Raw genomic sequence first — 23643 nt, forward strand, 5'->3', positions numbered from 1 at the left:
TGTGTGCTCAAAACTGAGCCTGTGGTGGTCCTAGGACAATGGGTCCACCTTCAAAACATTGACCACAGTGTGATCTTTCGGTCTACATCATCTCTGGGTCCCCACACTATGTTAGTGAGGACTCCAAAATAATAACCCCTACCACCATTCATTATCTTTTTAAGCTTTCTCATGACTGGAACTTTTGTTTTATAGCTGGGTGAAGTTATGTTTTATGGGCCTTGTTTGTAATATCATTGGTACAGTCCTGCTAGCCTTGAAAACGTGTAATGCACTATGCCCTCTAGGGGCTAAATATATGGTTAACACTGCATTACTTTCTCCCATTCTTTTTCATGTGGTTATGCTCGCTAAGAGCTGACTGTATGGTTACAGTACCATGTTTCTTCCAAATGCTTTTTTTATTGTGGTGTCCTCTAGGGGCTGTTCTGAGCTTAGCAGTCAACATACTTTAGTATTTGTTGTGCAAAAACTTGCTTCATAATGCTTTGCAGGGCATTACTTTTACAAAACATTTTTGCTCATATCTCAGCCTATGGTGGTCCCAGGACATTGGCACTACCTTCAAAACGCTCTTTCTGTCTGCATCATCTCTGGGTCCCCACACTAAGCTAGTGTGGACCACAAAATAATAACCCGTCCCACCATTCAGTGTCTTTTAAGCTTTCTCATGGCTACAACTTCTGTTTCACAGCTGGGAGAAGTTGTGTTTGAAATCCTTGTTTGTAATATCATTGCAGTAGGCCTGCTAGCCCTAAAACACCCTCTAGGGGCTAAGTATATGGTTAGACTGCATTACTTTCTCCTGTGTTTTTTATGGGATTATCCCCTCTAGGGGCTAACAATATAGTTACATGCCCACGTTTCTTACAAATTATATTTTTGTTATGTTGCCCTCTAGGGAGCTGTTTTGAGAATTACAGGCTAATGCCAACATTGTATTCCTGATAAAAATGTATGTGATAAGTCTATATGTTTTAATAATCTCTCCTTATTACAATTCTGGCCATAATTCGGGCCAATTTAACATCCTTATTACACTATGACTGTTTGAACACTCTTGATATGTTTGAGTGACCCTTCTAGTTTATTTCTCTACTGTGACTGTCTTGTGTCTGTTTTGGGGAGGCAGTGTGTTAGCCAGCCAGCAACTCTGATGGGGTGGTGAAAGTGGTATTTTGTTGGATATAGCATGGCATATTTAAATTAGGATGCTAAATGGCAACATTTTCATTTTTGCTGCAGATAGACGAAGAACGTAAATGGAGGTGCTTTACATATAGGACAACTGGAATTATATGGCAGGCAAAGACGAAATTATGAGGCAGGGTTGACCAATTTATGTGGCAATAGCTCTAACTCAAGCAATTGCAAGCCTATTGCATTGCAGATGCTTGTTTCTGGAGATGATGATTACATCACATGCTAAAAATCTGCTGTTAAAGTAAATTATTCGATTTCACAAAACCATACAGCAAGTTGTTGCTTACAGAACTACTGTCAGCACTATAGAATTTGGAAATGTTATATTTTCATGATATTCTTTGCTTTGTATGTACATGTATTTACTTTTTTGGCTGTGGATTATTCCAGTTAAACTGTTGTATTGCCATGGGCTGGTTAGATGCCATATGAGGCAGATTTTGGATGTGTTGCATACATAACTTTGGGCCAGATGTATCTTTTATCTGGATTGCGATTACCTAATTGTGATTTTCTGCGAATCACAATTAGGTAATCGCTATTTGAATATATGAAACTCCAGGAGTTTCATTTAGCGATTCCCATTGGCTCGCAAATCGACCTACCTCAGTAATAATATTCATGAGGTGGGTCGCAATTTGCAACCCAGTGTGAATGGCTACAATCACAGGGATGGTGGCCTGCTGGGCTCAGTAGGTCACCATGTCTGTGATTACTTTTAAATAAAGCAGTCTTTTTTTTTTTTTTAAGTGCAGCCTGTTTTCCTTAAAGGAAAATGGGATGCGTTTAAAAAAGAAAAATTTAAAGTTTTCTTTTCATTTTTTTAAGAGTAGGCAGTGGTCCGTGCGACCACTGCCTGCTGTTAAAAAATGTTTTTGCATGCATTCACAAAGGAGAAGGGGTCCCTTGGGGACACCTTCCATTTTGCGAATGAGTTACCAGCTACTTGAAGTAGGTGGTAAAATGTGAATGTTTTGTGATTGCATTTTGGTCACAAAACATTCTTACATACCGCTGTGATTCAGTATTAGGAAGGAACGCCCTTGACACACCCCTTCCTGATACTGAATCGGTATGTAGTCACAATTCCAAATTGCAGTTCGTTAACAAGTTACTGAATCGCAAATTGGGATTCATACATGCCAAAATGCATTTTTGCAGTCACAAATGGCCTGATCAGGCCATTTGGGACCACAAAAATGCTTGATACATCTGGCCCTTTAATTCTGAATATCAAAGATGGCAGTCAGTTAAGGTGTACTTTAAAATCCAGAGCCCATACTAATAAGATCATCTTTTGTGTTAATCCTCATCCCTAAAAAAGAAGAAAACAGTGAATTAGTCATTCCCAGGCTTTGCCTCAAGGCTCTAGAGATCTCCCAGAAGACAGAAACAAGCACTTGCAAAGCCATTCAAGACTCCAGACCATGTCTAGGAGGTGTAAAATACAGATGCCTAAGTATTTAAAGGACAGAGATTGTGTTGGGATTGCGGGTTGCCAGGAACAGCTGTCCACGTCCCCAGCAATGTGTACCAATAAGGACCTGGATTCATTCACCAGTAGCCCAGAGGTCGTGCCATAATAACACTGGATTTCCAGACAACGTGGACCTATGGTCTGCAGGTTTGCCAAGAACACTGAGATGTCATTGGCATATAGCATATGCTGCTCCGGCTCTCCATCACAAGACTATCTCCAAACCCGCGCGTCGCATCGAATGAGGCGTGCCAAGGGCTAAGTCGCCAGGGCAGATAAAGGAGGGGAGGGAGAACAGTCCTGACGGGTGCCACTGCAACTCGGGAAGGGCAATGAGAGGGTCCCATACCCGGGCGGTTGGGTTAGCACAGATGAGGCAGACGAGTGTAGGAAAGTGAGGCCCCAGTCCTGCTGTCCGCAACACGCATCCAAAAAGGACCAAACAACAGTGTTGAAGGCCTATTTGAAATCTACTATGAGTAGCGTTGAAGGACATCAGAGATGGTGGGTCTGAGAGAGGTCCACCTGGACCCTCCAGATACAGTGCGTAGTGCCCCCATTTGGCATAAAGCCACATTGATCAGGGTAAACCAAGGAGGGTAGGATACGGTGTAGCCTATTAGTTAAAACCTTTGCGAACACGGACGCTCTCCACCCCTGGACAGTTTGTTGTGTTCAAAATAGTGTATAGTGCGGAAATTGCTTTACTAGTCCCTGGGTTCGATAACATCAGTGTAAGTGTTTGCAATGTTATTGGTTCCATGTCACCATTTCTCCATGTGTTGTGTATAAGTCATCTGATCACACAGTATGATAGGAATAATTCGGCATGTAGGCCAGATTCTCTAAACTCATCAGACGTTTGTAGTGTACCCTCTGTAAAAAAGTCACCCACTATCGTGAGCTTAGCAGTCGTCCTCGGGGTCAAGTCCTAGTGCCGTAGCATGACCCGAGTGGCTGGCAGCTGCACCACAGATATTAATGGTGAGTACAGTATTTTTGCAGATGTGCTGTGTATGTATCTATGCCAGCGGGCTCTGGCTGTGTCAATCAATAGAGAGCCACGTGTGGGGAGGCATGACCTATCCGTTAAACAAGTATATACTGGGGTCACACCAAGTGAATTAGTTACATTTGTTTTGTCTGGACTCTGGGACTAGCTCACCCACCATAACCAGCCATTGTAGCAGTGCATTGGCATAGTAGAGCTCAAGGTTGGGCGTACTAAGGGTTCCCCTGTCGAGGGGGTGCTGTGTCATGGTCCAGGCTACACTTCATCTATCCTTCCCCCAAAGTAGTTCAGTTAGTAAGCTATTTAGTGATCAAAAAAGGAGTTTTGGGATAACGCTTGGTAATGCACTGAAATAATATAGCAATCTAGGGAGAATAAGCACATTGGCTATAGCTACCCTGCCCATCGGCAAGAGTGGGAGCAAGCACCAGAGGGGGAGTGAGCCTCGTATGCCTCTTATTGCCCAATCAAGATTGCCCTCTTTAAAGACTTGTAGGGAGTGATATACCCAAATCCCCAGATATTTAAACGTATTGTGACACCACCGTAGTTGATAGTTTGGGAGAGTCTGTTGTTCATCCGGTGGGATAGGTGACATGGGGAAAATGCATGATTTTGACCAATTGACCTTTAGCCCAATATAATTCCGAAAGAGTCCAATAAGGACATTACTTCGGGGACAGCCACTACATGGTCGCGTAGATAAATTAAGGCATCATCTGCATATAGTGATATGATGTGAAAAATGTGTGACTCCTGCATCCCCAACACATCCCGCTTTCTGTATCAAATGAGCCGCCAGTGGTTCCATCGCTATAGCAAACAATAATGGGGAAAATGGGCATCCCTGTTGAGTTCCTTGGCGGATAAGGAAACTGTCTGATATAATGTTTCCTGTTTTTACTCGGGCTGTCGGGTCAGAGTACAGGATACTCACCCACATCAAGAAACCGGACCGAAAACCCATTCGACTAAGAGTCGTGAAGAGGTAATCCCAATTAAGCGTGTCAAACACTTTTTCCATGTCGAGCGAAACAGCCACTCCCTTACTACTATTATGTGCACTTATGTGAAGAAGTCGGAGCAGTCTCCTGATATTTAATAAAGTAATGTGTCCAGGAATATAGCCCGATTGATCCTCATGTATCAGGACAGGGATTAATCGAAGGAGTCTGTTTGCCAGAAGTTTTCCCATGATTTTACAATCCAAGTCTAGTAAGGAAAGAGGTCTGTAGGACCGCACGTCCAGGGGATCGCGGCTGGGTTCGGGTAAGACTACTATGTGTGCCTCATGTAGTGACTGCAGCAGTTTTCCTGTCGATCGCGTTTCGGTAAACATCTCAAGCATAGGTGGTAGGAGATGAGATGTGTATGCCAAGAAATATTCGATTGGCAAGCCGTCCATGCCAGGGGCCTTGTTATGGGCTAATTGGGTTAGGGCAGAGCAAATTTCCTCCATCCGGATTGGTTCATCTGGCTCGTCTTTTTTTGTGTGTGTAGTTGGGGTAGGAGGAGAGTGTCGAGAAAGCGGATATCTGTGTAGGTGTCGGTGGTTCAGCCGCCGCGTATAGTGATTGGTAGTAATTTTGAATGCTGAGTTAGTATCAGCCTGTGTGTTGAGCATGTCACCAGAATCCATTCGGATTGCCCCGATGGGAGTGTGCTGAGGAGACTCCCTAATTAGTCATGCCAAGAGGCAGCCCAAACGGTCACCCTCGACGTATTGTCGTGTCATGTAGTGTCGATAGTCATGCCTACACAGTCTCGCATTGGCCTCTGTGCTTTGCACACAAATCTCTGAGGAGATCTAGATTGGCTGTTTGATTGGCTTAACCTCCAGTGCGGTCCCCTCACAACATAACTCCTGGCAAACCCCCATGGACGCAGCAATGCACTGTCCGCGCACCACCACTTTATGTGCGTCCAATTCGGTAACCCCGAAGAAGTGTGGATTTACGATCATGTGCAAAATATGTGGAAATGCATGTAGCTAGTTCTTGGTGAAAAGGGGATCCGTCAATGCCTCAACCTGCAATTGGCAGGTCGGCACCTTCGTAAGGGGTGTGCCCCATTGTAGAGTCACCCTCAGGGACAGTGATCAGACATGGTGCGAGCTAGATATTCAGAGCCCACCATTCTCTGCGACAAATCCATGGGTCCTAGGAAAAGATATATTCTAGTGTGAAAGTCGTGGACGGTGGAATAGAAGGAGTACTCGTGGTTCGATGGGTGGCCCACCCGCCTTAAGTCGTGGAGTCCCCTATCCAGTCTCCGAGATTTGAACCCTTGGGAGGTCTTCCTGCACAGTGCCTCTAGTAATGGTGGGTGCAATCTATCCACAACTATATTGGAAACACAGTTGAAGTCCTGCCTCACCCCCCAGAGAGCGTCCACTGATGGATCCCGAAACAGGCCAGGTGTTAGCTTATTCAGGAAGTCTCCATGGTTGGTGTTAGAAGCATATATTCCCAATAGGGTCAGTGGTGTTCCATCCAATAGACCTTCTGTGATCACATATCTACCACCAGAGTCCCTTTAAGTGCATTGCACCACATAAGGGATGCCCGGTGCCACCCATATTAATACTCCCCTGCCAAATATTAAGACTCTAGTGCCGTATACGTGCCCTTTCCAACTGCTGTGAAGCTTTGTGAGTTCAGTCTCCACGAGATATGTTTCCTGGAGCATAACTATATGTGCCCTCTGGCGCTTTAGATATGCCTGTATAAAATGTCTCTTGAACGAGGATGCCATACCTCATACATTCCATGTGGTAATATTATTAGTGAGAGATGGGACAGTTTGGGTACTCATGGGGGTTTGTGCAACTGAAGTGGAGAAATAACTGAATTTTCTGACCTACTGACTGTGTCTGTGTTGAATGTTTGTGTTCGGTGTAACATGAACCCTGGCCCTATGTGCCTCTCCTCCATATCGCCCCACCTCCCCTTAGCATTGTGCAGGTTTGTACATGTATCAACGGTAACAAAGACAAACAAGAGTGGCAACTTGCCTAAACGGAACACAGTATGACAACCTGCATTCACCGACACAAAGCGGCTATGCGAACAATTAACATGTGTGAGGTAGCAGGTCAATAAGGTGGGTTTGGTGTGGGGGCACCAAGATCCGGTTCGAATCTCCTGTCTGGCCTGCAGGATATAGCATAGTTCCAGCAGTCTTCGCCAACATTAAAGGTGTGATATGTTCGATCCTGGCCCCTCAGTTACTGACAGGGACTCCGAGTGGGAGGCCAGGTCACCGAGCAGCAGGCTCGTTATTGAGGCAAACTAACACTGAGTAGGTAGTACTCTTGACAATCGGGCAACAACTCGGTCCACGTCCTGCCATCACTTTCGAGTATAGCAGACTGTGCGAGGCGCATTATAAGTGTAGTACGCTTCACTGGATATCTGCGTCCCAACCGTAGATGATCTCTTGTTACAGTTAGACATGGTCAAATCTATAAGTCGTGAGCCGAACGTGGGGTAATAATTGGGTTATTACACGAGTCAGCCGAATCGCTGTGACCCCCCCCCCAATAGTTCAAGTCTTAGGGCATTTGATGCGCAGCAAAAGGATTTGATGTGAGCTGGGTGGTCTCGAGCAGTACCTTTGCTAGTTTTTCTGTGGCTTGCGCCCTGGTGGGACCGGGCCTGGAGCCTGTGCGGCGCTCACGTTTGGGCCGAGGAGATAACCATTGTGTTGCTGATTCTTCCTTGTTAGAGGCCTGGACTAGGCTGAAGCCACGTCCAAACGCATTCGGGGGTAGCAAAGATGTGGATTTTTGCATCATCATGAGGGTGGCTTTCCTGGAATTCTGTGGGCTTGCTCTGTTGAAAATAATTTTGGGATTTTATCTTGGAGTACTGTGGCTGCTAGCCATTGTTCCAGAAACAACTCCACACTGGGGCCTTCGGCTCTCTCCAGAAACCCCATGAAGCAGATATTATTGCACCTCGAGTGCCCTTCTGCGTCTTCCGCCCTCCGTTGCAATGCTGCTACTTCCATAGTTAACTGTTTTATCTGAGATTGGAGATCTTGGCCAGACGGACGCAGTGCCGCTATGTGAGATTCTGTTTCCCCAACTCTTTCTGATAATTTACGATGATCTGCCCGGAGTACATTAACATCCTGCACTACCACTTCGATCTTGGATTACAGGGATGTTTTGGTGTCCAGTATGGCCTGCAGTATCTTCTCGAATTGGGAAGAGTGGCTGTGAAGGGTAGCATCCAATTGTTGCAAGTCGTAAGCAGTGCCATTTGATGTTGATGACTGAGTTGTTGGATTGTCTGCCACCAGTGCGGTCGGCCTCATGGTTTTAGGCTTTCCCATCTGCCCCCCCCCCCACGTGTGTGGTGCTCACGCAAGTCTTGGGGAGAGACATCCACTTCTGTGGCTCTGGCAGGGGGACAAGGGCCCAGGATCTAAAATTCGGCTGAACGCACCCTCCGGAGGGCAATACAGTGCCATATGTGCCCAAAATGTCAACCGCTCATCCTCCAGGAGGTGTATGCCAGTAAAAATATCTTCCAGTAGCATTAGAAGTGTAGGCCTCTCATATATAACACAGAGCAGCTGTAATGCGGTATCCTAGCGTGTGCACGGGTGTCACGCTTTGAGACCATCTTTTGGTGCTAGGCAACATGCTATTGTGCTGCACACCATGGGCTCGGGCATTTATTTAATAGTTTGCAAGAGATCCGAGGCCGTGGCAATGGCGTTGTCCCCAGAATAAACAGACCATTGCGTCATCAGGCAGGCGTCTCATTGTCATGACATAGCACTTTAGGCTGACGTTCCCCCGGCTCACAGTCCACAAGTGGGCCCCATGTGATGTCATCTGCGCGCTCAATTCAGCTCCCGTTGTGCAGCTCTGACCCACCCGCTGTCCCTCTGGCTTAGCTCTGCATAAGTCTCTGATTCCTGGTGTTGGGACCCTAACAGGATCCCATCCGCTCTGCAGGAGAAGGGTCTCTACAGCTCCACCGTGCTCCCCTGAGTATGCCGAGTCTCCACTCGTAGGGCCGGGGCAACGGTCTCCAACTCATCTGCTCTGTCGCGTCATCGCCTCCTCTCTGTCCGCACTCAGACCCCCCATTGGACCCCACCGGGGCCCGCAGAAAGCGGGAAAGGCGGGCCTGCCGTTGAGGACCTCACAGGATCCCTTCGGTTGCGTAGGGGCATAGGCGGGAGGCCTCCCTCACCCCGCTTCTCTACATCTGCTGAGTCTTCATGTGGGGCCGGGATTACGCCCTCAGGAGCTGAGCTACAGACTCCCTCTCTGGCAGCCTTGCCGCGTCGACACGCCTCCTCCACTGACCCTCGGATCTTCTGCAGGGACTCTCTGGGGACCGCGCGAAGCAGGCAGAGCAGGCCCACCGCATCGGATATGCGCTGCGACCGCGTCCTTCCTTCTGGGCCCGGTCAACTGCAGGCAATCTGCCGCACCCCATGAGCGACAGCTCCCGCAGCAGCGCTCGATGGCCGCCACGTCTCAGAGGCAGCAGGGAACGGATCAGGAATGCCGTTTACTGTATCAAATATGGATAATCGGCTGGCCGGGTGCAGCGCTCCAATCTATGTTGCTGCTCCGGTCGCTATCATGGACACGCCCCTTAATCAACCACCTAATGGTGGGTTTGGTGGCCGCCCAGAAAGTACTGGCAGAGGCGGATCTGCCCTGGTTCACCTGAAAGTAAGAATGGATCTCTGTCTCAATAATGTCAGAGCACTCCTGGTCGGCGAGATACCAGGTGTTAATGCTGCTATACCTTGGGGAAGGATCCCGATCTCTGTGAGATGGTTGACATCCGTCCTGGAAGCTAAATCTGGTTGATGCTCAACAGGGCTCTGTGCACTGATGACGTGGGTATAGGCACGTTTTTGGGGGTGCCACCTTCTCCACGCATCACAAAGCCTCAAAGAATCTGCCCAGGAGAAAAGCAGACAGGAGCGTGTTTGATGCCCTGGCTAGGGAAGGTCATTAAAGCCACCCCCAATCAGCATGACGCCCTGCGTTAGGGAGATAGAAGTGGTTGTAGCATCGGCTGGATCTGTTGCTGGGGAACACAGACCAAAAAGTTGTTGTTGTGGCTGCCCACCAATCAACCCTCAATCCTCACATTCCGCCCCTGGGGAGCTTCAGACATCACCAACCGGACCCACCTGTGTAGCAAGATGGCCACTCCCCGGACCCCCAGAAAAGCCCCACATGTACACTCCGTCATAGCTGAAGCAACCCAAAAAGGGGCAGTACGTGCCCAGGAGGTGAATTTCTTGGAATCGCTTTATGTATCTGAGAACGGTCAATCGCTTAGTATGATCTAGCAGGCCATTGTCATTCCAAGATAGGATCTTAACTGGCATGAACAAGGGGAGAAGACAAGGGGGGGGTCTCAGCCCCCATATAAGGATGCTGGGGGTTCAGGTGGGCCTCGACTGCAAGAGGGGTGCCCGACGTGGCACTCCAGAATGTGAACATGTGGTGTGGGAGAAAAATGTCAGCTATGTGCGTAGTCAAACATTTAAAAACAAACAAAACAACCCACCACCTCAACTTCCCCTCACCCCATACTTCTAACCTGGAAGAATCGGTCACACTAACCTAACACAGACCTACAACCAAACTGGACCTGCAAGCTCCCAGACGGCCCCAACATTGAGGATCCAAGCGCCTGACAGCAAGTATTAATATATTGTAACAATGTATTCACAACAAGAAGCCCTTAGTAAAACCTAAAACATGATAGTGGAAAAGATGTGTTATAGAGAGGAAGGCTTGATTATCTGTGCCCCTCTGCCCCTTCCAATCACAGGACGAAAACCACCCAATATCATGATCGGCGCTCTATGAGGTGGTGTTAGGGCCTCTATCCCGGGTCTGGAAGAGGTCTTGGGTGCTCAACAGCAGGGTAACCAGGATAGCGGTGCCAATCTCATTGTTGCCTTGGCTGGGGCTCAGCGAGTCATATGGCCTACGTGGGTGAGAACAAGTCCTCTGAGACACTTTTTAGCGGATTGTTCTGACCTCAAATATTCAGTATTGATGCCAGAGGACCAAATTGTCAGTATCATTATCACAGTAAGAGCCTTGCCTTTACTTTGTTCCAAAACTTTAAATGTGTATGTTTCAAAGTTTTGCTACCTCTACTGAGAATGCTGTTCCATCAATAGTCTTTTTCTGATAGGAAGGAATGAAGAGTCAATGTGCTATTACTGAATGCAATATCCTGTTCTCTGAATATTGGCATTTCACTTATAGGTATCACAGCTATTTCCCTTGGATGCCTCTGAGGAACACTCCTTGTGCTTTAAAGTCAGTGTCTGCCTTTAAGCAGTTAGTGTAGTGCTTGAAGCACTGGAGTCATGTGTTCTCTGGGTGGCAATGTAATAGCAGTCATGCTGCACTCTTATGGACACTTTATAGTTTTTGTGGCATGAATCTTAGAGCTCCCAGGTTCAGGTCATTTACGTAATGTACCAGTACCTGTAATTTCTGATGGGCATCCCAGGTGAGGGAAGGTGCGTCTTAGTGCCCGAATTCTAGAGAAAGTAGTCCTATTGATCTGATTAACATTTGAAGTCAACAATAGATCTTAGTTCATGATCACTCTGAGGTTTCTTAGTGCCCCTGGTGTTTGTTGAGCCACCAGTTCTTTGGGACATATGGCTGCAGGTTGGTAGCTATTCGGTTGCCTACATATCATGGTCTCAGTTTTTGCAGAGTTAACGTTCTTAACTATTGTCTCTCGAAGGTGGGCTCTGTGGGACACAGCATGTAAACTGGCCATTAAAGGCTCAGGGAGCACATGGCCTTCCTCCCTCTTAATTTAACTCACTGCCCTGGGGGATGTGGCCCCCCTCCCATTAATCAATACACTGTGCCTGGGATCCCCTGTGGCTGAAAATGGTTTGGGAGTGAGGGCCACACCCCCCCCCTCTTAATCTATATGTTGGACCCGGGGGATGAGGTCCCTGGGGCTGAAAACTGCTTGGGAAGAAGGACTGCACGCCTTAAACAATATACCCTGCCCCGGGGGATGGGGTCCCTGGGGCCCAAAATGGGCTGGGAAGGGGCCCTACTCACCCCCATAGACGTTTAAACAATGCCAGCCACCATTTGTATTTTTCTTTTTGCTGCAATCCTGCGGGCCCACTGTAAAGTGTGTGTGTGTGTGTGTGTGTGTGTGTGTGTTCGTTCACCACTAGGTAGTTATAGCTAGGACCATGTTTTCATAGAAAAAGCGTTTTTTGGACTTGCCTATATCTTTGGCACCTTTTGACGAATCTTGACAAAATTTTCCAAAAAGAAGCGGCCTGTGATTCTTGTTGTGCATGGAAAGTTTCTGGATGATCCATTGAGCGGAAACAGAGAAAAAGGGGGCTGAAAAAATATTGCATTTCCCATGTTAATTCCCATAGGACCTTTAGACAAGACTATAAGCCTAACCACTGGACGGAATAACACCAAATTTGGCAGAAAGCTGGCTTTGGGTACGCAGATCACGCTTTCGCTTATTTGGTGTAAATTCATTCTGTAGTTTTAGAGATATTAAAAGGAAAAATAAATTTGTATATCTAGGGACATGGGGGGTCATTCTGACCCCGGCGGGCGGCGGTTGCCGCCCGCCTGGCGGGAACCGCCATTTGGCCGCACCGCGGTCAAAAGACCGCTGGTGCCATTCTGACCTTCCCGCTGGGCCGGCGGGTGCTACCCAAGGTAGCGCCCGCCGGCCCAGCGGGAAGGAGCCCTGCAACACAGAAGCCGGCTCCGAATGGAGCTGGCGGTGTTGCGGGGGTGCGACGGGTGCAGTTGCACCCGTCGCGCTTTTCACTGTCTGCTAAGCAGACAGTGAAAAGCTTAATGGGGCCCTGTTAGGGGGCCCCTAGACACCCGTTACCGCCAGCCTCTTCCTGGCGGTGACAACCGCCAGAAACAGGCTGGCGGTAACGGGGTCAGAATCCCCATGGCGGATTCGCCCAGCCGGGGGTAAACCGGCGGGAAACTGCCGGCCCCGGTTTTCTGACCGCAGCTTTACCGCCACGGTCAGAATGGGCAAGGAAGCACCGCCAGCCGGTCTTTGACCGCCAGGGTCGGAATGACCCCCATGGTTCCTTCGCATTTATTAGAGAAAAAAGACAAGCTCATGAAAGGCTACCAACACTTCAAACCAGGAAGTGTTGGCAGCCATCTTGGAATTCTGCTTCAGCGGAGTCCCAGGAAAAAAGTTTTAAAAAAAGAAAAGAAAAGGGGCCAGGGTAGAGACACCCTGACCCATTAGCTCTGTGGGAGGGTGTCTCATAGTTAAATAATTGTTTTTTTGCCACAAATTCACAAATTTGCAGGTGGGGTCCCTCTGGGTTATGGGGCTTAGGAGGCAGGATGACCCTACCTTTCCACCTTTATAGCATTTTTTATTCAGTCTCTTATCTGTAAACATTAGGATTCCTTGAAAACAGGCTCAGTTAAAGTATAAAGTGCTATAAAAGGTCCCAAGAAGGTGTGCAATTCACAGAGGTGGGCAGACACAAACACCCACCTTCCATCCCTAGACATAGTACAGTGTGAAGGTTTTAGCTATGCCACTAGAAGGCTTGCCATTTAATCGTGGCTTTACCACTTTGCTAAAATATGCTGGTTGGGAACTCTTTAATAAAAGTCTGGGCTGGCTTCACAACAAAGTGGCTTTTTGTTGATGGGAGTAGTCCCTGAGTCTCATCATTGGAACCACTCACACCCCAGTTGTGTTATGAGCAAGATGAAAACTATGGAATGAGAAGACATGGGGGGTCATTTCGACCTCGGCGGTCTGTTCACAAGACCGCTGAGGGACCGCTATGTTGAAGACCGCCAGTTGTGGCGGTTTTCCGCTCGGCGTATTATGACTGCTGGCAGCCCTCTGTCCTTTTCCGGACGGAGAGCCGCCAGCAGCCATACTGGCGGGCGGCGGGAAGTGGAGGTTGCCCTCACGTTCTGTGATTCGGCGTGGCGGTGTTCTGTTGACGGTGTGGTGGCAGCGGAGCAGCCCACATGGATCCCGTCCCCTTCCGGAAGATCAACGGACAAGGTAAGTTGATTGTCTGTTAGGGGAGGGGGGTGGGGGGGAGTTGTGTGATGTGTGGGTGCATGGGGGTGTGCGTGTGAGTATTTAGAGGGGGTGTGTGAGTGCATGTATGCATGCGGGGGTGTAGTGTGAATGAAAATGTGTGCGTGTCTGTATGTATGTCTGTATGGATGTGTGCGTGTATGTCTGAATGAGGGTGTGCGTGTATGACTGTGTGTCTGTTGGCATGTTTGTTCGTGTGTGTGCGGGAATGTGTGTTGGTGGTGCCTGCATGCGTGTTGGGTGTGTGTCTGTGTTGTGATGTCGGGGGTAGGGGTGGGGAGGGGGATCCTGCCACCTTTGTGGGGTGGCAGGGGGGTAGGGGGTGTCGGGGACGGACTCTGGGGAGGGGGTGGGGGGTGGCGGAGACCGCTATCAGTGCCAGGGAAGGAATTCCCTGGCACTGATAGGTTCCAAACCCCATGAACTCCATGGCGGTAAGCCGGGTCATGATACCGCCGGCGGTCTTGTGACGGCCGCCAGACTGGAGACCCAAGTCTCCAGCCCAGCGGTCGTCTCCGCCATGGCGGTCTGATCAGAGAAGTGGCGGATGACCATGGCGGTAACCGCCATGGTCATAATTCCAAATTTTTTACCGCCAGCCTGTTGGCGGTAAAACCGCCACTTCTCCATCAGCCGCCAGGGTCGTAATGACCCCCATGGTTTTTATTAATCCTGGCCTCCTCTTGTGACATATTTCTTGCTCTCGAGAAAATCGCTTTTTGACCATATTTCTCTGTTATTTGTTTTTACACAGAAGGGAAAAAATTAAATCAAACTAAACACTGACAGTAGTATATGATGAGAAGGACTATAACACAACAATTATTTGATTTTACCCCTGGGGAGAGAACACCCATTCTCAGCCCACTCACTAAAATTTAGTGTTGTTAGAAAGTTACGAAGTTTTGCTACTCCTGCTTCACCAAATTCTTTGGTCAAATTATGTCCTTCCTATGCCTTTGTTCCCTCAATTGCCATTAAGTGACAGAGGTGGAGGAGCCATTGAAGGCTGAAGCCAAGCTAGAGAGGAAGGTCTGGCTCGGGTCAACGTCTCATACCCTCAAACCAAAAATAAGCTGAGTCTTCATCTTTCTTCTGTCGGCCACCTACACTCTCACCTCAGACGCTAAGAATTAACGGCAGCCTATAACTTTTGATGTAAAACTTCACCTTCTCTCCTTTTTATTCATTATCACACAAGACCCCCTTGAAATACATAAGCTCTGGATGTGTGATGTACAAGAACGTTTCTTGTGTTTGGTTTAATAGACTATAATGTTATTCCATGTATAATAGCCTAGGCCACATAGAGGATGGACATGACAGTGGACTTGCCTTTAGACCACTCATAGCATTGTCGCTAGAGATAGAAAGAGGGCATGAACGTCACTAAGTTAATATTTGAGAAATATAAATTCTAGCAAGTGCAACTCGATATAGAGGTAGAAAATGAAGTACTAAGGTGAAACACTTCCCATATAAGAAAAATACGCTGTTTTGAATGTTGAAGAACCTTTATCAAATGTTCACGTTTGTTGCACAATATCTTTACACTAAGCGCTTCTAAAGAAAGTGGTGAAGGAGGCCCTCTGTGCTTCTTTCCCTTAGTTTCTATTAACAAGTAACTACAGGGAGTGCAGAATTATTAGGCAAGTTGTATTTTTGAGGATTAATTTTATTATTGAACAACAACCATGTTCTCAATGAACCCAAAAAACTCATTAATATCAAAACTGAATATTTTTGGAAGTAGTTTTTAGTTTGTTTTTAGTTTTAGCTATGTTAGGGGGATATCTGTGTGTGCAGGTGACTATCACTGTGCATAATTATTAGGCAACTTAACAAAAAAAAATATATACCCATTTCAATTATTTATCATTACCAGTGAAACCAATATAACATCTCAACATTCACAAATATACATTTCTGACATTCAAAATCAAAACAAAAACAAATCAGTGACCAATATAGCCACCTTTCTTTGCAAGGACACTCAAAAGCCTGCCATCCATGGATTCTGTCAGTGTTTTGATCTGTTCACCATCAACATTGCGTGCAGCAGCAACCACAGCCTACCAGACACTGTTCAGAGAGGTGTACTGTTTTCCCTCCTTGTAAATCTCACATTTGATGATGGACCACAGGTTCTCAATGGGGTTCAGATCAGGTGAACAAGGAGGCCATGTCATTAGATTTCCTTCTTTTATACCCTTTCTTGCCAGCCACGCTGTGGAGTACTTGGACGCGTGTGATGGAGCATTGTCCTGCATGAAAATCATGTTTTTCTTGAAGGATGCAGACTTCTTCCTGTACCACTGCTTGAAGAAGGTGTCTTCCAGGAACTGGCAGTAGGACTGGGAGTTGAGCTTGACTCCATCCTCAACCCGAAAAGGCCCCACAAGCTCATCTTTGATGATACCAGCCCAAACCAGTACTCCACCTCCACCTTGCTGGCGTCTGAGTCGGACTGGAGCTCTCTGCCCTTTACCAATCCAGCCACGGGCCCATCCATCTGGCCCATCAAGACTCACTCTCATTTCATCAGTCCATAAAACCTTAGAAAAATCAGTCTTGAGATATTTCTTGGCCCAGTCTTGACGTTTCAGCTTGTGTGTCTTGTTCAGTGGTGGTCGTCTTTCAGCCTTTCTTACCTTGGCCATGTCTCTGAGTATTGCACACCTTGTGCTTTTGGGCACTCCAGTGATGTTGCAGCTCTGAAATATGGCCAAACTGGTGGCAAGTGGCATCGTGGCAGCTGCACACTTGACTTTTCTCAGTTCATGGGCAGTTATTTTGCGCCTTGGTTTTTCCACACGCTTCTTGCGACCCTGTTGACTATTTTGAATGAAACGCTTGATTGTTCGATGATCACGCTTCAGAAGCTTTGCAATTTTAAGAGTGCTGCATCCCTCTGCAAGATATCTCACTATTTTTGACTTTTCTGAGCCTGTCAAGTCCTTCTTTTGACCCATTTTGCCAAAGGAAAGGAAGTTGCCTAATAATTATGCACACCTGATATAGGGTGTTGATGTCATTAGACCACACCCCTTCTCATTACAGAGATGCACATCACCTAATATGCTTAATTGGTAGTAGGCTTTCGAGCCTATACAGCTTGGAGTAAGACAACATGCATAAAGAGGATGATGTGGTCTAAATACTCATTTGCCTAATAATTCTGCACTCCCTGTAGATGCTTGCCCGTTTAACAGCTTCGTGAATGTTAGTGATCAGTCATCCGCAGTCATGTGCTGCTGCTCACCTGGGACCACATGTAAAGTCTGGGCGGACCACAAGCAGTGTCCGGGCTGTACAATGACTATTCCCGCTTCATACAGAATATAATTCCATAGCCAGTCAGAGCCAGGCGATGAAGGTGAGTTTGAGTTAGTCCTGGTTTTCCACCCAACGTAGCATGTTGGGACCAGTAGGTTTTTTTTATCATTTACAAATATGAGTCTATAGTCGCCAGTTTGCTTGCTGTTGCTGGCTTAAAAACCAGGAATGGCTACAACTCGCCCTCAGTCGACGGTTGTATAATAATACTTGTTTATTTAAGAATATTTGCAAGTGCCACACATCACCTCTGTGACCGGTACAGGCTCAGCTTAGTAGCAATTTCTTATTTCCCATCTTTATAGAGAAGACTTGTATTAAACAGACTGTCCCAAAGATCTTAATTTGCAGGTGTACTAAGTAAAGTAGCCTATATACGGGATGCTTTATGGAATACAAGGTAAATCTGTTTTTGTGTGAAAAATGATAAAATCAGGTGATGTGCGATTCCTGGTATTTTTCACAATAATAGAAAGTGGTTACATTGCCTTCATGTCTCCTTATCACATCTGTTATGTGACTAGTCACCGATGTCTGGTGGCTGTCGTCTGTTCACCCAAATAGCACCTGGTGGTATCCACTACTCACACTCCCCCACCCACACAGCGGTGCACATTGATCGTTTCACTGGAAAATCCAAAAACGAAATAACATTGAGCTTAATCTGTGTTTGTCTCTTATTTCTAAAGATTTCCCTCCGTGAAGGCGCATTAACAGAACATCGCGGCAGTACTGTGATGTTTACACCATTAGTGACAATTTCTCATGTGAGTTTATTCGTGTGCGCACGCGTGCTTGCAGTACATAGATGTAGGTTGGTCGTATAACACTCTTTCCTGACAGCTCTTAGGGGCACTAACAAAGCGCACAGGAAAACCTTTATACTTTGGAAGTGGGGAGTAAAATACACTTTTGCAAGCAATATAAATACAGACAGTGAGTCATTCAGTAACAACTGACTTATCTCAACTCTGTCTACAATGTGGTTTCTCGTCACCTGCCACCTCCCAGCTGACTGCGAAATGCCACTGTTGAACCAAGAACCGTAAATCATGCTGTGCGCATGATCACTGTCCGGGTAATTGAGGATGCCTCTGCTAACACAACATCCCCTTGTGAGTCACATGTGCAAGCTTGCAGCTCTCAGGGTAACGAGAGGGGAAGCTCTACAAGTACTGTAAAGTGCTGTAACATCGGACAGGCTTTGTATGCACCAACCAGAAATCAGTTCCAGGGGCTGCTACTCCCAAGAACCCTCACAATGTAATCCCTGCTTCCACCCTTTTGGAGCCTGTTCAGCTGAAGATAATGTAGTCTCAGTTACAGTAGTGTAACGAAACTGGAGGGCCCCCGCCTGCACAGAACAAGGACCCCCCCCCCATGCACTGTTGCGCTGCAGGGTCTTTGTTACCCCCCTGTTCAGTTAGAGTTTGGCGAATGAGGAAAGTTGATGAAAAGAAGGAGATGTTGCCCCCGCCCTCTCCATTCCATATAGAGTCTGGAGCGGCACCATGTTTTTAATACAGAAACAGCGTCTGACTCCATGCAAGAAACACTTGGTTCTGGCCCATCCATCACATGACTCAACAATGTATGATAGAATGCACTCGATTTAGGGAAGTTGTTCGGTCATATATTTTTCTATTTTGGACCACCAGGGAAAGTTTGGGGGTATTGAAAAGGAAACCAAAGATATTACCCCCAACACATTGTAAGAAAACCCCCAGCACCTCAAGGATACTTCTTTTTTTTATTTTTTTGTATCAAAATCCTGCTTTCAAAATGTAATTTGGAAAAACAAATAAACGTTGCTGAGCTGGTGCATTAATCATTGCAACTAACATAATTTACTTGATAAAAGACCACTCAACCTAGTTGTGCCATGCTTCAGAGTAGAGGTCCCACACCTGATGCCTAGCGCCATAGGGCTGTGTTTTAACGCCTGATTACAGCAGAGCGGTTACTAGTTTTGTGAAAAATAACGGCCTAAGAAAAAGAGTGAATTAAAATTTCCTAAAGGGTACCGACCAATATGGCTAACTTTAATATTGCCACCCTTTTGACAAGATTAAAAACAATAGTGGAAGCGCTTAAAGGATGAATGTCCTAACACATCCTCAATTATTGTAGGTTGACATGTTTCAGTAAATTCCTCTTAGCTGCCTTTACGGACGGAGTAAGAGGGTAACTTACTTACCATTTTTTAGTGGTAGAGTACTCGCTTTTGTTTGTTAGTTGTTACTGTCTGGGAAAGTGAGCAGGTTAATTTCTCTCTCTCTGTTTTGTTGGCGTGCATTAAACTTTGCACCTGCTCAGTAAAGCTCCAGTGCCTTCAGTAAAGCTGCCACAGTAGTGGCTCACCTGAAGGCATTGAGATCTCAGCCTGTCGGGCAGACATATCTAAGTGCGGCAGGAAGTCTTCTGATAGGCCAGCGGATAACACATACCGCAGGTCTGACAGACTGGCGGACCATCCACTGCGCTTTAAATGAGGTCATCTATTACAAAGAGTTGACCTTAGACATAAACATGCCCAAGCTCCAACATGATTCATTGATTTCAACCTTCTTGTTTCAAGATGAAGATATCCCCTTAATTGTGGTAATTTCAAATTTCTTCAGATTTCCAGAGCATGTTAAGAACCCTGCACTAGGTTTCATATCTGCTTCTGCCTTATTCATTAGCAGGAGACAATGCAGACCACAAAAAGAATTCCTATTTAATTTAATTCTGTGTCCTTTCAAGATGTCAATGGAAGATGTAAGGTGGTGTTCTCTGTTGTACAATGATTTGGAAGGTGTTCTACCTTTGTTTTATTCTTAGACTGTCTCATAATTTCTCCACTAATATGAGGTTTACTGGTCAAAACTATTCCAACATCTTTTGCCAAAGTTTAGTTCACCCTAAGCTTCTCCACCCTGAAAAATGAGAATGTGAGAGTGTCCAAAGTGTGGGTACTAATTTTATATTTCTTCGCCTCCTCCTGTTCTCTGTATCAGTTTAAGATTATTCCCCCTGAACCATATCAAATGTTTTTTTTTTTTTACGTTGAAGAAGTGTTGGTTCCATCAGATCTTGGATCTATTTTTTCCAGAGTAATTTGGTCCCGCTGAAATATGTATATTTTTTAAAAAGAAACACACAGACAAAAAAATACATCTCAGAGATGCTTGCGTCATCTAATTTATTTTTGGTAGAAGTTTGATTTGAGGAAATTAGCCTACTCATGGTTGCAATCTCCTTTTAAGCTTTCCAGCATGTATTTGCTGTGCTCACCCTGGGGACGTGGTGAACACTACCTTTTTAGTTTTCACCAGACATAAAAAATTTAATTGTTGCTTCAGTTGTTTTTTCAAAACAAAGTACTTGGTGAGTTGTTTTTTTTGATGCAACCTTATGTAATATTAGTTTGGTATGCTGCTAAAAGTATGCTCCACTTGAGGCAAAGTAAATTAAATTGAGAATTACATACTAAAAGCTGTGTGGTGAAACCAGTGTGCCATCAAAAGGGGATAGAGCAGGGATCTCCAACCTTTTCTGTAGTAAAAGGTACTTGTGTTCAATAAAAAAAAAATCTGGAGCTACTAGTAATGTTTGTGTTGTAACGGTGACTATGTCACACACACTTGGATAACTGCCCACCTCATGAAAGATTGACAACAAAGATCACCTACGTGCACCGGCAAGATTGCTAGCAATAATGTAAAAAAGGCTTTGCCAATGTGCAATGCCTACACATAAAAGCAGCAGCTGCATTGTCTGTGGCACAAAGGTATTAATATGAGTAATAAGTCTTCCGGACCCCACATGCTTTATCACACGTCAGTGTTCAATATATTTTGAAAATTAACAATTTTTGTTCAAACATCAGCTTCTGAGAAAGGTACAGAAAATACACACACTTTTCATCCTGAAACTGCACTTTTCAATTTTAGTATACATATATTAACTGAGCTAATAAAATATTCTAATTTAATAGGCTGGGTGGCAAACAGGAGAGCCTCTTACAAGAAGCTGGAGCGCAATCAGTAGTTCACGAGCTACTCGTTGGAGTAACATTTTATGTATGGTGCTTAGAAACGTTAGAACACCACATGAAGCCTGTGTAAAAACCTCTTGCCATTATAGTTTGTTGCGATGTTGCATTCCAATTCATGTCAGCCCAGTCTTTGTTTTGACAGAAATAAGTGTGTAACTATCATAGTTTTGAATGTGTGTTTTGTAGGTGTGTTCAGTCCGCGGTCATTAAATCCACACCTGTCCTATCCCTTACCGGCATATGGCAGATACGAAAGCGGGGAGGCACCTGGCGTACATTGAAAGACGCCTTTTTTAAGGTTGCGCGCCTCCTTTCATTGAGAGAGGCTGTATTCACGGCGCTACACAGGAGAGGCGCTGTACTCCCCAGACAGACAGGCGGAGCAGAGACAGGCCGCACCACAGACCTCTCCACGCAGGTTTCCACCGGGATCCGCTTTCAGCGCGGCTCGGGTTTCAGAGACGTGACCGCGGGCCGCTGAACCAGGAAGGTGTTTACCTGCGAGGTGAGCTAAAGAGGAACGGGAGACGCTTTCATGGGATTGCATTTCAGGCGCCCCCTGCCTGAGTACTTCCCCAGAGGAAGAAAAAAGCGAATCTCCTCCCTCATTGTTCGGGCTCCGCGTCAATCACAAGCCCCCTTTGTCCCGCAGCGCACTGATGTGACTGGGCTTTGGCTGTTCATCGTGTTCCTGGCATCCGAAAATGCACAATAAAGAGGGGACGTGGCTTCAGGTGCCCGGGCCTCGTGGCTCCCAGCTTCCCGCCTCTCTCTGCAGCGCGTTGGGCACAGACAGCGCTGCAAATATTAGGATCCCAGCTCCCCGGCCCTCAACGCGGCAGATGATGGGAAACGCAAGGGAGCTTCGCGGATTTCGTTTCTTTCTCTTTGATCCTGCTACAAAAGCTTAAGCTCTCGCCCTGCAACTGTGATGGACGCTTCATTTCCGGCCGGCAGAGGTTTGCCTCCGAGAAGAGCCATTCATCACTTGGGAGGACTTAAATTAGATGTTGGCGTTTGTGTGTGCGGAAGAACTATTGTTAAGATGAGCCCTCTCGGCGGTGCGCCTCCGAAGACGCACTGTAACTTAATAACTGCTGCTGGAGACTTCTCTGAGTTTCCTGTTAATGAAGCACCAATAATTATCTTTTTTTTCTCTCTGATTTCCAACCATGCCTCGTTTCCCTTACGTTCTACATAGAAAATTACTAAACAGAAACTGGTCTATGTTCTGCACGTGTCCTCCTAAGTGATTTCTTAAGAATAGACGACAATTAATGTGTAAGATCCCCTTCTTTATTTTCTGCTACTTGCATTTTTTTTTTTGCTGAACTGTGATTGTAAACTATGGTGAGGTTTACCACAAGCGCTCAAAAGTTGTCGTAGGTGTTACAGAAAACGTATTTTGCACGCCAGATTTGGAATTTTGAGTGCCTAATTTTTGTATCAGTGTTGCTGGTGTTTTTCCCTGATCCTTCCAGCAACAGCGAAAAACAACCAACTTCCAGAAGTGAGTTTAATCAAGACACTGAGTAGTTGGTCAGTGATGGAGGGTTGGTCTTCCTAGCCTCATGGTGGTGTTGAAGTATTTTCATCCTTCACAGGAATCAATGCTCAGGGAGGTCGACTGACCCTTTGACCCATCTATAAAGTGTGGTAAAACAAGCAAATTACAATTAACATTCAATAAATTTACACAGCATGACCTATTTGGCCATAAAAGGAACACTTCAATCAGAAATAAGGTCAAAATATTTTACAAGCTCAAAATCAGGCTAATGTAAGTTAGTCTCAGAACAGAATTATAGCCATAGTTCTCACCAGGGGTTGCTCAAGGCGATGAAAGAAATTTAGTCGAACTAACGTTAACAAAACTAAGCATTCCAGAAAAACAATATGTAGGATGTTGCCTCTGTATATACTATTTCCAAGTAAGAAATAGTGTGCACAGAGTCCAAGGGTTTCCCTTAGAGGTAAGATAGTGGCAAAAGTAGATAATTCTAATGCTTTATTTTGTGGTAGTGTGGTCGAGCAGTAGGCTTTTTTAGAGGGTAGTGTTAAGCATTTGTTGTACACACACAGGCAATAAATGAGGAACACACACTCAAAGACTTACTTCAGGCCATTAGGTTTTTATATAGAAAAATATATTTGCTTAGTTTATTTTAAGAACCACAGGTTCAAGATTTGAAGTAAACACATAAAAATGCAAGGTACTTCACACAGGTAAGTTAGGAACTTTGAATAAAAGCAATATCATATACAGTCTTTGTTAAAATGGCAATAAGCTATTTTAAAAGTGAACACAGTGCAAAAATCAACAGTTCTGGGAGAGGTAAGTAAAGGTTAGATTAGTAGGTAAGTAAGACACTTACAAGTCTTAGTTCCTGGGCATAGGCAGCCCACCGTTGGGGGTTCAAGGCAACCCCAAAGTTACCACACCAGCAGCTCAGGGCCGGTCAGG

The 23643-nt window shown here is 46.0% G+C and overlaps 1 protein-coding gene across 1 annotated transcript in view; it reads left to right on the forward strand.

Moving 5' to 3' along the window:
• Positions 1 to 23643, forward strand: part of TMEM135 (transmembrane protein 135) — a 943226-nt gene that overhangs the window by 676007 nt on the left and 243576 nt on the right. The window lies entirely within an intron of this gene.

The sequence above is a fragment of the Pleurodeles waltl genome, chromosome 8 (assembly GCF_031143425.1).
Source record: "Pleurodeles waltl isolate 20211129_DDA chromosome 8, aPleWal1.hap1.20221129, whole genome shotgun sequence".
NCBI classification, from domain to species: domain Eukaryota; kingdom Metazoa; phylum Chordata; class Amphibia; order Caudata; family Salamandridae; genus Pleurodeles; species Pleurodeles waltl.